Source organism: Staurois parvus, unplaced genomic scaffold (assembly GCF_062004578.1).
Source record: "Staurois parvus isolate SC_StPar_1 unplaced genomic scaffold, SC_StPar_1.0 ptg000380l, whole genome shotgun sequence".
In the NCBI taxonomy this organism is placed as follows: domain Eukaryota; kingdom Metazoa; phylum Chordata; class Amphibia; order Anura; family Ranidae; genus Staurois; species Staurois parvus.
Genome location: NW_028318176.1, coordinates 1,261,180 through 1,275,598, shown reverse-complemented (window position 1 = coordinate 1,275,598; position 14,419 = coordinate 1,261,180). Strand labels below are relative to the sequence as shown.

Here is a 14,419-nt window from a genome sequence, read left to right as displayed (position 1 = left end):
ATGTGACTTCCTCACACAGAACACACAGCCTGGCACCCCCTGCTCTCCTATAGATGACAATCTGCTCTCCAGCCACTAGATGGTGCTGTGTCTAGTACAGCTGTATCATCCACAGCACCAGTCAGAGGACATCCTAGGCTGGAATCCAGGCAACTCCCTCCTGATCATGTAAGTGACACCTTCTGCCCACTAATTAGCTGTGATAGGGGTGATGGAGGGCGGTCATTCACATACGGAAGCCTTGAGCAGAGATCAGCTTAAACAACTTTTTACAGATGTATGTTCATACTGATCTATTATTTGATCAAAGATTGCAACTTTAATTAGACTGTTGTGTTGGAGGAGGTATGTACAAATCTTGGGTTTTTTTTCACACCCCAATATCTGCAAGGTGGTTCTGATTGGAAGGCTGCCCCCTGATTGCGATCAGATGCCATGTTTCTCTGATCATCTATTACAACCTATGAGGTGACTCCTGTCAGACCCCTTTCCCACTGATGCACTTTTTCTGTGCTGGAACACACCTTTCCAGTGTGACAAGTATTTCCCTTTAAATCCTATGCTACTTTTCACATTGCTGCACTGCGTTTGCACTGCGGTTTGAAAAGTCTTGCATGCGGCATCTTTGGCAACCTTTTAAAAAGTGCAGCAAAGATGCACCTTCCATTTAAGTCAATGGGAAATACACCAAAAATGCACCCAGGTTTTTAGGTGTATTTTTGTGGTCATGTGGCAAAAATATGCTGGTTGTTAAGGAGCAGGCACCTCCGGGCTTCATTAACAATAAGCGGATTTGTAAACAAACAATGCCCCTTTCTCCCTGGGTGATTACCATTATCTTCCTGTGCTCCAGCTTCTGTCCAGAAGGCCACTGATAGGGGGGTGCCACGGGTCCTCCTATAGGGGGCCCGGGCCCCATCAATTTAACAGGGGAGCCCATGCAGATTTATGTTATATTATAGTGTGTAGGCACAGAGGCACTTTTTAATGCTTGACCACAACTACATAACAATTAACCAATTTCCCTGGGCCCCATCAGTTTATCAGAGGGGCCCAGGAGTCTGTAACAGAGCAGAAACCTTTTTTTTGTGTTTTTTTGTTTTTTATTTCTAATTTTTTTTAATTCTAGGCTGCCAGCGCCACATTTGCTGCTAGTGAGTTTAACCACTTGCCTACCAGGCTCTTTCACCCCCTTCCTGTTCAAGCCAATTTTCAGCTTTCAGCACTGTCGCACTTTGAATGACAATTGTGTGGTCATGCATCACTGTAACCAAGAAAAATAGTTTTGAGACAGAGCTTTCTTTTGGTGGTATTTAATCACCACTGTTATTTTTATTTTTTGTTAAACAAAATAAAAAAAGACAAAAATTTAGAAAAAAAAATATTTTTCTTTGTTTCTGTTATAAAATTTTTTGAATAAGTAATTTTTCTCTTTCACTGATTTGCGCTAATGAGGCTGCAGGGATGGACATTGATAAGCTGCACTGATAGGTGACATTGATGAGGAGGCACTGGTAGGTGGCACTGATGGGCATTTATAAGCATCACTTGTGGGCATTGACAGGAATCACTGATGGGCACTGAAAAGGCAGCACTCATATATGGCACTGATAGGTGGCACTGACAGGCAGCTCTGATGGACACTGATAAGTGGCATTGATGTGCACTGATATGTGACATTGATGTGCACTGATGGGCACTGGTAGGTGGCATTGATGGGCACTGATGGGGCTACAATGATCATCACAGCATTGATCATCAGGGCCCTGATGATCATTGTAGATGCACCGTCTGAGGAATGCCGATTACCGGCTCTCCTTACCTCATGCGCTTTCAGCATGAGTATAAATAAGGCTTACCTGTAGGTACAGTAAATATCTCCTAAATGTGCACTGTTTAAGAAATATTTTCTATAGTAGCAACCGGTGACATCACTGGCACAAGTGCACTGCACTGTCAATGGATGGTTCATTTAAAAAAAATAGAATTTTTTGCAGGTAAGAAATTGCATTTATTATATTTTTCCTTCTTTAGGAGCCTGCAGAGCATTGCACTCACAATCAGCAGATTGTTGGTGCAATTCCAAGCTCCTGCAGAATCTCAGTACAGCTGTCTTCCTGTACGGGCAGAAAGTTACTGAAAAGGCGGAAGAATCTTGGCTGCAGCAATGCGGCGTCCTGGAGCTCCCTACCAGCTGATGACATCTTTGATCACTGGCCACTTTCATTGGCTGGGTGGGGATGACACCACTCTTGCAGGAGTTCCGTCAGCTTCAGCATAGCCAAACCTTTACAGTGAGCTGCACATATGCTTATTACTCCCATGTGCTGTAGGCTGTAAAGCTGTGTATTGCACATGTATTTATGGATGTTCACATGCATAATGCGCCCTGTTTGCCAGAATAATAATTTATTCTGACCAATAGAATGTGTTCCGTGTATTTTTTCTGCCCAAAAGCTCCTCTCTTAAACACACTGATTTTTTTTTATTTTCCTGCCTGTAAACGGCTCTGTGTGCTGGTACACACAGGCTAACAGAGGTGTAGTAACTGGCAGATATAAAAAGAAATAAAATCAAAATAGCAAAATGTCTGTAAAAGCTGTGTTGTTGTTTTTTTTTTTTTTTTTTTTTTTTTTATTCCCATGTGTGCATGAGGCTAAAAAGTGGCAGTAAATTTTTTTGTTTTTTAAATTTTACCTACAGGTAAGGTAATAATAAAGCTTACCTGTAGGTAAAATGATTATCTCCTAAACATGCAGAAGTTTTGCTCTTCTTTTTTTTTTTTGTCAGAGCCGATGCATACGCTGTGAGGGAAAGGCATACCCGTGTCTTTCCTTCAGAGTATTGTGCCGTGGCCCAGGACTCCTATGCGCATGTGCAGGAGTGATGTCATCGTTGCTCAGCCAATCAGATGGCCAGAGCTCGCCAACCCAGAAGGAAGACCAAGTGAAGATGGGAACCTCTGCAGCGGTGCGCTGCTGGAGGGCTTCATTTTAAGGTAAATCTTTTATAATGTGTTAGTGTACAATGCATACTAGCACATTATGATATTACCTTATTACTGCTTTAAAAATGTACAGGGTTCTCCTAACTTTCTTGTATTGAACTGTATTAGATCTGCCTCCCTTTATTTTGTAAAGTACTGCACAAAATGATGGCGCTATATAAATCCTGTACAAAGATAATCAATGTGCAGTTTTTATTCCTAAAACTTAACACACAAACTTGACCTCGGGCCATGTTTTGCTTGGTCAGGTTGGTGGCATTTATTTGCAATATTTACAATTTTACCTTCAGCTATGTAGTGCAAGGGCCTGCTTAACTGGATATTATTGAATGTGTTTTAGGGCTGACTTCATAGTTTATAGTTTTTGGTAAATCTAAAGGAAAATTGTACAAGAAAATTGTGTAATGTATGGCCAGCCCAAGGCAGGCCATAGATGGTGCAAATTTCTTTCCTGCAGCCTGAGCAATTGTCTTCGCCCAGTGGGGGAAGCTGTCGCCGCTGGGAGAAGACCGTGATTATTGCTAGTGGCTATGGCAGACACTAGAAATAATTGCAGGTGAATTTGGCAGGCTGGTTGTACACAAATTGTTCGATCAATTGACTTGGTACATTCAGCCTGCCCACACATGGTTCGAATCTTGGCTAGTTCCTGTTGAACCAGTCGAAATTCAATCCATCTATGGTTGGCCTAAAGCCACATTCACATATGCAAATGGAGCAATTAGCGATTATTGCAGGGGTTCCCATCAATTAGCAACTTTCGTTTGAAAGCAACAGGAGGCTGACAGCTCCCACAGCTAATCATGGCTGCTCACATGTAGTGACTGGCCCTGGACACAGAGGCCCTGATTTACTAAGAATTGAGTCTACCAGCAGACGCTGAACATTCAGGCAGACTCAATTCAATCAATCAAGACCTGTCAGTCTTCAGAAAGGCGCCCAGCAAGCTGATTAGAAAGTCTACTTTCTAGACTCTTTCCTGTTCGTAAATACGAAATCACGTTGGGCATATTTCTAGATGCAATGCCGAATATGTTCGCTAGGTGGTGCACAACCACGGGCTTTGTCCCATTGGCGTTTATCTGTTTGCATATGAGAATACTTATAATTTAAAATAAAAGCACACCTATATTATATTTTTTTTTTTTATTATTATTTTTTTTTGTTGCTGTTTCTCCAAAAATGATTGGCCAACTAATGCATTTCCTAATGAATGTCATACATTCTATTTTCAAATTTCAAACATTTCCACACTTATATCTCAAATAATTTGAATGTCTAGTTCTAGTTTCCCAATATAATTATATATCTTCATTCTCTTTAATCATGTAACTATTCTACATTCCAGCTCAAACTCTGTCTTCTACAGTGGCTTAGTGGTTAGTACTCACAACTTACAGCATTGGGGTCATGGGTTCTAATCCCAGTCATGGCTGCACCTGTCTGGAGTTTGCATGCTTTCTCTGCACGGGTGTGTTTCTGCCAACACTCCAAAGATATGCTGTTAGGTTAATTGGGCCTAAAATTTCAAGTCCTTAGCTTAGCAGGCCTTAAGAGTTAGTCGCCACCAGTTGCCCTACCCAACCCCTTCCCTGCCCCTAATTTTGCCCCTAAACATCCCCTCATAAATTATATCATGAAATGACACTCTGAAATGTTTTATGCAAAATAAATATTAACAGCAACATATTTAATAATATTAATAAAGCAATGTAAACACCTCCTCCATCCCATGTCTTTCTCCTTCTCCAGTCCCATCTCCCTGTACCATCAGAGTTCCCATGTAACATCAGAGCCCTCCTTTACCATCAGAGTCTCCCTGTACCGTCGGAGCCCCCTTTTACCATCATAGCCCTCTTTACCATAAGAGCCCCCCTTTACCATCAGAGTCCCCACTTACAGAAAGAGCCCTCCAGCTGTGCTGGAACTGTGCATGGCGGGGAAGGAGAGGAGGAAAGCAGAGAACAGGTGTGGCTTGACTGAGAAGGCAGAGAGGAGTAAAAAAGGAGACTGAAGCAGAATAGAACATCTACACTGGAGAGAAGGGGAGAGATTGTCGGGGAAGAAAGTGCAGCTGCAGCCAGAGCAAAGAGATCTAACCTGTCAGATGAGAACCAGCTTGTCAGGGAGTCGAGGTTGGTGCGGCAGCACCCTGTACACAGTGCTGTCCCGCACATGTTCCCCTTAGTGAGAGACCCAGAAGCACTTGAAACCGAGTCTGAGGGAGGAGAGCAAATCACCGTGGGTGAGCGGGGAGAGGAATGGTGAGGGTGATTGGTGCACAGGTCTGGGACATGGAGCACCGGAGTCTGTCTCCCCAGCTGCCTGTGCTGCCTTATAGTCGCTCCGGCTTTACCAGTGACTCGCCCCCACATTATTTCCACTCGACAAATGTGAGCAGGTGAATGGAAATTTTAAGGCCTGGCCTACCATATGTCTGCGTTTCTGGCCTTAGATTGTAAGCGCCTTGACATTTGTGAATACCCAAAATATGGAGATCAATTTCCAGGGTTCATGGGTCAGTGCCAGGAATATTAATCAATCAATTAAGATTTTGGCTACTGAAAGTGGAAAGGGAGTGAATCTTACCTGCGTCCTGTTCTTCTGACAAGTTTGAAACTTTCAATTTTCCTTTTGTTTATATTTAATTGCAACTTTGTTTCTCTTCTCTTAAGCTACATTCACACTAGCTTTGTCAGCAGGCATCAGACTGGCGTTTGGGAAGCGTTTTTAATGCTTCTCAAACGCCTATGAAAATTCTGCACATTGCAGCACACAGTGCTATTCACACTGAAGCGGTAGCGTTGCGTCGTGGCAAAACTGGCACCTCATGTCGAGTCAGGAGGAGTTGAAACCTCCCATTTAAGTCTATGGTGCCGCTCCTTAAATGCTTGGCAGGCGTTTGTGGTGTGGTTGCGAGGGCATTGCGAGGCGTTTGCGGAGCGTTAATTCCATTTAACTTCATTATAGGCGTTTGTGGTGCAGTTTTAACACTTGGCAAACGCCTATCAAATGCCTGAAAACCGTGCATAGAGCGCTTGGGGAGCGTTAATAATGCTTCCCAAACGCTATAGGGGGCGTTTGGCAAGAGTTAGAAATAAAGTCAAGTGTGACCGAGCCCTTAAACATCTCTCCTTATACAACTTGACCCCCTCCCCCACCCCCCCTGTTATCACCTGTTCCATCTGCAAATCTATGTATCACCGCCCCACTCTTTTTATTTAACTATTTACTGATCAAGTTAATGTGTCTCATTTCCTATCACCTACAGCTCAGATTTAGCATTATTATAAGATTCCTGATTGTATCTCACCACTAGTCTGATTGAATTCACAATTCCTGGTCAGTCTTGTTCCCTTACTCATAATAACCTTTAGGGCCAGTTCACACTACATGTGTTTCAGTTGCTTTTTCTGCATCCAAAACGCACAGAAAAAAGGTTATATAGTTGTCAATGTTGTAGTTCACATCAGCGCTTGCAGTTCCAGTGCGTTGCAGGTGCTGCCAAAAAAGTCGAATAGGCTGCATTGTTTATGCATAGAACTGTATTTAAACGCGGTGAAACGCACTGAAATGCACTAAAACGCACATGCCCCTAATTGAATTGAAGAAAAAGAGAGGGGAAAAAAATTAACTGGAATGCATAAAAAATGCACTGGAACACGTCAAAAAACGCATCCAAAATGCACTGGAACACGCTAAACATGCATCAATAAAGTGCATGCAAAACACATCTGGAACACATCTAGTCTGTGTTTCTATAGTGTGTACTGGCCCTTTGGACTTGTTCACACCATTTGTGGTGCAGATACGCATGTGGGAGCATGCATTTTCCTGCACAGCAAAGAAATGCAGATGTGCACAGGTACCATGATGAGAACTTCATTGCACCTCCACACGTCTAGTAAACACAGACGCATTCACAGCCACCAAAACGCATGGCACCACACTACTGTGCGGTTTGGTGCAACACACTTTTAAAATAATATGCCTGCAGTATTTTTGCATGTTCCCACACGTTAGGCAGCCCATTGAAATTAATGAGCTGAGGAAAAAAAAGTCAAATGCCACATTCACACAAGTTCTCTGGCTTGTACACCATGAATGCGTGGGTTGTTCATGTGGCTGGAGCCACCTGTTACACTATGGGGACACAGCAGCTATATGAACACAGGTTTTAATCTAAAAGGATAAATAGAACAAGCGCTAGGTGTCAGTAAAGAAAGGGGTAGATAGCAGCTGACATAGGAAGTAAACCTCTAAAACTTCAAGTGGTACATAAATAGTAAAAATATGCAGCGCTAAAGATAAATGAGTAACTCCACAATGCTAAAGAAGTCCGATTAAATTATGAAGCTTCTAGGTTAGCATAACGTATTAACGTGACTTCTGTGATAAAACAATGTCTGGAAGACTGGAATGTTCGTGACTCTTGTGGTGATAAACTGAGAGTAGATTGCACTAACCGGATACATATGCAAATGAAGCATGGAGTAATTAAGACCTACTCCTAGTACTCTGGAAGTAGGTCACTGGATAGGTGGTTGTCATCTCCAAACTTGCCACTAGGTGTCATATCTCTCAGGTCAGGCAAAGGTAGGAAATCCACAGACAGCAGCAGCAGCCAGATGCGGTGTTAACCAAGGATATCAGCCAGCAGCAGAACAGGATATGTATAGCCACCTTTAAAAAAGGGGGCCCGGGCTCCCTCAATGAAAGAAAAGGCCAGAAGCTTCGATAGTGTAGCAGGGTTTATTGATAGCATAAAAACAAATGTAGAAACCACTTACAGAATAAGTAAAAACGTTCACAGCCGTCCAGCAATGGCCATGCAATAGTAGAGGATATCTGGGGGGCACCTCCCTGACGCGTTTCGTGCACTGTGCATGTTCTCAAAGGGGGGTGCATGAGGAGAAATTGATTCCTTTTAAATGCCGATTCGCGCATGCGCCATATGGTCCGCTGCGTCATTACGGCGGCGGCGTGCATGCGCAGTGACATCGCGCCGCGGCCATTTTCCTGCAGTATATTGACTGCAGACAAAATACCCACGGTGCATGCGCATGAGGCGATAGCGGCGGCCATTTTTTCTGTGATCAGTCCTGTTAAGACACAGGGCTGCAAGAGGAGAGAACAGATAAGTCAGGGGTGAAGATATTTCACCAATCGTGACCTATGCGCCACTCTAAGCCATATCATAATGGACATGACCATTTTTTAGAGCAAGGCCCAGGATGAAAAAGAAGTTTACGAGAAGAATAAAGCGAGGAGGAGTGAGGGTTAATAGACAAAAAGAGAAGGATGTAATAGAATCTTGGATTTTTAACCTTAGCAACCAAACACTCACCCAAAAGGAACTACTTCTTTTAAATAAAGGGCTAAAATTTGCCCCTTCTACCAAATTGAACAAATTTGGCACCTTTATAGGTGCAAGAAAGTTGCAAAGAAAGTTGTCATTAAAAAGACACTTTATCAGTAACCCTATCAGAAGTAACATTACTCCCACTTCCTCTATAGTATACAAAACATCTAATCTTAAGAATGCATCTCTTTTTAACCCGCCTGCCCATTCCCATATTAATATCTTTAAGAGTATGGTTCTGAAAGATCTGGATAAAACAAGGGTTAATAAATACCATGATCAGCGACATATTGACATCATAACTAAGGACTTACTAGAAAGTAAAGATTTGGTAGTAAGGCCTGCTGATAAAGGTGGTGGAGTAGTCATCATGAATAGACCTGACTATCTATTACAAGTCAATAAGATTTTAGAAGACAAAGAAACTTATATACTGCTCAATAAGAATCCGCTGTGCGCTTATAAAAAATCTCTAAAGACTTTAATCAATTCAGGCTACGAAGCAGGTATTCTTAATAGGAAGGAAAAAGATTATCTCTGTCCTACTGCTCCAAGATTGCCTGTACTCTACTGTCTCCCTAAAATCCATAAGGATCCTGTCAATCCTCCTGGGCGTCCCATTGTTAGTGGGATTGTGTCTCTCTGTGCCCGGGTAGGCGAATATATAGATGGGTTTCTTCAACCTCTAGTGAATAGTACACCTGCATTCTTAAGGGATTCGAAACAGGTCTTATCAGCTATTAGGGATATAGAACTAATCAACCCCACTTTTTTGGTCACGGCAGACGTTTCCGCTCTCTACAGTAACATTAAGCATGAGGACGGCCTCTTAGCTGCTGAATTTTATCTGAGGGGTGCGTCAGATATTCCTCCACCTCAGCAATGTTTTATATTGGATCTCCTTAAATTTGCAATGAGCCATAACTATTTCTGGTCCAGTAACAATTACTACCTACAGGTCACGGGAGTTGCCATGGGTGCAAAATTTGCGCCAAGCCTTGCAAATTTATTTATGGCCTACTGGGAGGAGGACATTATTTTCTCCAGGGATTGGCCACACCTCCTGTTTTATCGTCGTTATATTGATGACATTTTATTACTATGGGATGGTGATGAATTTTCATTGATTAATTTTTTTACAACCCTAAACTACAATTCTATCAATGTCAGGCTGACTTTCCAATATGACTATCAAGAAATAAATTTCTTAGACCTGACTATTTTTAATAATGGTACTGGGCTATCATCCAAAACCTTTTTTAAACAGACCGATCGGAATAGTTTCATTCCAAAGAATAGTTGCCACCATCCGAGATGGTTAAACAATATACCAAGAGGTCAGTTTTTGCGGATTAGAAGAAATTGCGACGAGGACTTTATTTTACAATCAAATATACTCAAAAACAGGTTTATCGAGAAGGGCTACGACAGTAACACATTAGAGACAGAAATTAACTATGTGAAAAACATCAACAGAGAGACATTACTCAACACAACAAATAAAACTAAAGATAATAGGGTTTGTCCGTTTATTACCAATTTTTCTGCTCAATACAGAGACATAGCCAAAATTATTAAAAAAACATTGGGGTATTTTAAAGAGTGACCCGGTTTTAGGAAATGTTTTACTAAGTTTACCAGAAATTACATTTAGGAAGGCCCCTTCATTAAGAAACAAGCTTGCCCCCAATGTGGTTAACCCTCCAAGGCAACTTACATCTTTAACCGAAATGGATTCTTTCCGTGTAACAGATGTATGTTGTGTGTTTTTAATGGCATCCATAAAGCCCCGGTTTTTACTTTCTGCTCCCATTCCACAGGAAAGCAATTTGAAATTAATTCCACTATCACATGTAATAGCCTCCATATGGTCTACCTTCTTGAATGCTCCTGCGGCAAACAATATGTGGGCAGGACCACTAGGAGACTAAGGAACAGATTGCGTGAGCATCTCGCGAACATTAAAAAAGGCTTTAAGGAGCACTCTTTGTCGATGCATTTTCGCCAACAGCATAATCGGAACGCTCCCTCAAATTTATCGGTATTGATATAATCCACAAACATTGGAGAGGAGGACATAAAAGAAGGGCTGTCTCGATGCTAGAGACAAAATGGATTTACCTGCTCCAGACACAATCACCGTTAGGCCTTAACATAGAGCTTGATATAAATTGTTTTATCGACACAAGTTAGCCCATCTTTATCCCTTTCTTTTAACACCTTTTTTATTGACTTCTTCCTACGATTTGAGATTGCGATCATGGATACTTATCTTTTTACTTGTGTGGTGTTTGGTTGCTAATCTAATTTATTTTAATATGCATCATTTTATGCATATTTTATCCAGTATATCATATTATATTAAGTGTTTTATGGCTATTTATCCATATTTATTTATCATGTGTTAATACTGTATCATCATGCGTATTTATTATTCTCTGGTCTAATATTGTCACCTGTTGTAAATTTTTAAATTTCCACATTTCTGTTATATTTTTTATTGACATGAGATATGTTCTTAATGATTCAGTTTAACCTACTGACAGTAAATGTGTTCACTAGTATCATGTTAAGGCTATCTTTGGAGCAATACCTCCCTGATTAATCCTCATATCATGGGATCACTAGTCCATTTATTATGGGGCTGATTTCCATGCTGTTCAGCCTCACAGCCTTGTAGCTTTGGATCTTGAGGTAGGTCACGATTGGTGAAATATCTTCACCCCTGACTTATCTGTTCTCTCCTCTTGCAGCCCTGTGTCTTAACAGGACTGATTACAGAAAAAATGTCCGCCGCCATCGCCGCATGCGCCGTGGGTATTTTGTCTGCAGTCAATATACTGCAGGAAAATGGCCGCGGCGTGATGTCACTGCGCATGCGCGCGCCGCCGTAATGACGCAGCGGACCATACGGCGCATGCGCGAATCGGCATTTAAAAGGAATCAATTTCTCCTCATGCACCCCCCTTTGAGCACGTGCACAGTGCACGAAACGCGTCAGCAAGGTGCCCCCCAGATATCCTCTACTATTGCATGGCCATTGCTGGACGGCTGTGAACGTTTTTACTTATTCTGTAAGTGGTTTCTACATTTTGTTTTTATGCTATCAATAAACCCTGCTACACTATCGAAGCTTCTGGCCTGTGGCTCCTTTTCTTTCATTGAGGGAGCCCGGGCCCCCTTTTTTTTGAAGGTGGCTATACATATCCTGTTCTGCTGCTCTGCTGCTGGCTGATATCCTTGGTTAACACCGCATCTGGCTGCTGCTGCTGTCTGTGGATTTCCTACCTTTGCCTGACCTGGGAAATATTACACCTAGTGGCAAGTTTGGAGATGACAACCACCTATCCAGTGACCTACTTCCAGAGTACTAGGAGTAGGTCTTAATTACTCCATGCTTCATTTGCATATGTATCCGGTTAGTGCAATCTACTCTCAGTTTATCACCACAAGAGTCACGAACATTCCAGTCTTCCAGACATTGTTTTATCACAGAAGTCACGTTAATACGTTATGCTAACCTAGCAGCTTCATAATTTATCGGACTTCTTTAGCATTGTGGAGTTACTCATTTATCTTTAGCGCTGCAAATGTTTACAGGTTTTAATCTGACAGATGTGAAGGCGTGGGGAAGTGGCCCTGAATGCTCACTGTCTGTGTTCAGGGCTGTACACCTGCACCCATATGCTTGTCAAATTAGGACCTACAGCATTTCCATAGTGTAACATAGGTTCCCTGCAAACGGCGACAGCTACAAAAACCAACCACTGATTAACACTCTACAGGCCACAGCACCCATGTGAATGAGTCCCAAGACCTCAATTACACACACAGCTTTATTTATTAACTCAGTACAGTTTTATCATTTAGATTTCACAGGAATTTGGTTGGGATTGTGTCCATTAATAATGTTTTTAGTGTATTTTTACCATAAATATAATTTGGATATTTTCTCTGGAGGTGGGAGGCTGTCAGGTATGCTGACAATATCACCTGTGATTAAACCCTAGCCACTGCGACCCATAGGGAACAGTGTAAAAAATACTTTAGTGGATCTAATGTAGAGTTGTGATATGTGTGTTTTCTGTATCCTGGTAAGAAGCAGGTAGTGTTTGCAGTAAAGAATATCCCAGGAGGTTATACAACGGAATACAACCGCAGCTATACAGGTCCATTTGTAGGTTTCTGTTTGGCCATTTACACCATGGGGAAACCTCTTCGCAATGATTTTATTTTTCTTCTCAATAGCCTACAAATCTTTTGCTTTGTAGCCTGATTTCTATATGGCCCCAGCAGCAGAAAAGCAAACATAGGAAGAGATTAGAAAACAAAATAGATTAGGGCCTCTTGTGTCCTATCGTGGTGTAACGCGTAGAGAGCATGTGCGGTGAGACACTTCCGGTTTCAGCGGTGACGCACTTCCGGTTTTGACACCATCTTGGTACACCCGAGTCCCCTAGTACACCCATAGCACATGGGAAACTGCTGTACTAATAGGATTTTAATGTGAATGTCCATTTATTTGACGTTTTTTCATTAATAAAGCGGTATTACACTATGGAGTTCTTTCTCTTTACCCCTGTCATGCATGCCTGAGCCTATTGTGTGAAAGGGATATTTGATGCGCTGAGTTATAATCGGAGCCCGATTGGAGTCGGTGGAGCCATAGTGTGGGAAGCTGTCTGGTTTGAGGATTACCCAAGGTGTTGTGGCCCTTAAGGGTCGATGTTAGGAGGTGAGGAGGCACTTTAGCCACTGTGGGATAAGTCACAGTGTGTCACTGAGAGCACTTATAGTGTACACTGAAGATTGAAGCACTTTTTGTTCGACTGGTCACTATCGATGTTTACACTGAATGATTTTATTCAATTGTCGTTTATTTTTTTTTTTCTATTTGTGTTGTTGCACCTATCACTTGATATATTAATAATGGATATCTAATTGTTGGTATATATTTCACTCTACCTGGTGTGTATACATATTGTTTGGCAGACCAGGCATTTTTTACACAGTGTGTTGCTGTTTTTAAGCACGGGTCACTTTGTATTATTTCAAGGATTGGAGTCTCACGTTAATATTATTTATGTATATATATCTATTTTGGGTATATATTTCATTTAACTTGCTGCTGGAGTGACCAGATTATGCGATCAGCAGTGGCCGCTCGGCACATTTAGACTAATGGCGGGCTGACAGCGATTGATGCTGTTAGCATGAACAGTCACACACCAATTGATTCAAGGCTTCAGCTAACAGCACCAATGGGCCGCTTTTGAGAAAGCCATTTATATTCCCTTTTTAGTTTGTTTTTTTTTTTCCCTAAAATAAATCTCTCTTGAGACAAACATGAAGGCTCCCTTGGTGCCCATGCCTGATTGCACAACCTACCCAGTACAGGGATGGTTCACTAATTTGGAAGAGCCACCATCAAAGATCTCTACAGAGCCACAGTTTGCAATGCCAGGAACTACAGTATGTTTCCTCATACCTGCCACATCTCTGCCAGACCTGAATACTTATATAGTTGGTGCATAAGTGAGTAGAGAGGTGAATAAAAAGCTCACATGATGCAGAGTCTAGAGCAAAATAAAGAGCCTTACTCTGTGGCGGGATCCATACTGGTATTGGATTCTGATAGGGGTTGGCTGGAATTACCCAAGGTCTGCAGCAGCAGTGCCTACTTTTCACTTACTCCTAGGGGGATTAAGAAAGGAAGGCATCTCATGCTCCTCTACCTCCAACGCTCCCCTATACTGTTCCTCGTGTCCATCTCCATCATCTCATTTACAGATCCTCACCTTCATTTCCAGCACTCTTCTATGCTGCTGCTGTTCTTGTCTGGCAGCAGAACCCCCTGTACTGCTCCTCTCCCCCAATTTCTAGTACTGTTCATGAAATACTCCCTTCCTCCACCTACACCCCCATCCTCCACCCCTCCTTTTCGTCCTCATACAGTATTGCCCTCTGTACTAAGTCTGTTCTTTGTCAGTGTCCTTTCCCCCACACATGCATTTCTCCACCTGCTTTGGTGTCCTGCCAGGGAGCAAGCA

General features: G+C 42.2%; 1 protein-coding gene across 10 annotated transcripts in view; it reads left to right on the top strand.

Moving 5' to 3' along the window:
• Positions 1-14,419, top strand: part of LOC149455958 (uncharacterized) — a 221,844-nt gene that overhangs the window by 7,748 nt on the left and 199,677 nt on the right. Inside the window, exon 2 of one of the 10 annotated variants that reach the window (XM_089685672.1) lies at positions 2,791-2,998. The exons of the other annotated variants lie outside the window; for them this stretch is intronic. The gene's annotated coding sequence lies outside the window, so the exon portion shown is untranslated. The remainder of the gene's footprint in view (positions 1-2,790; positions 2,999-14,419) is intronic. 10 annotated transcript variants of the gene reach the window in all.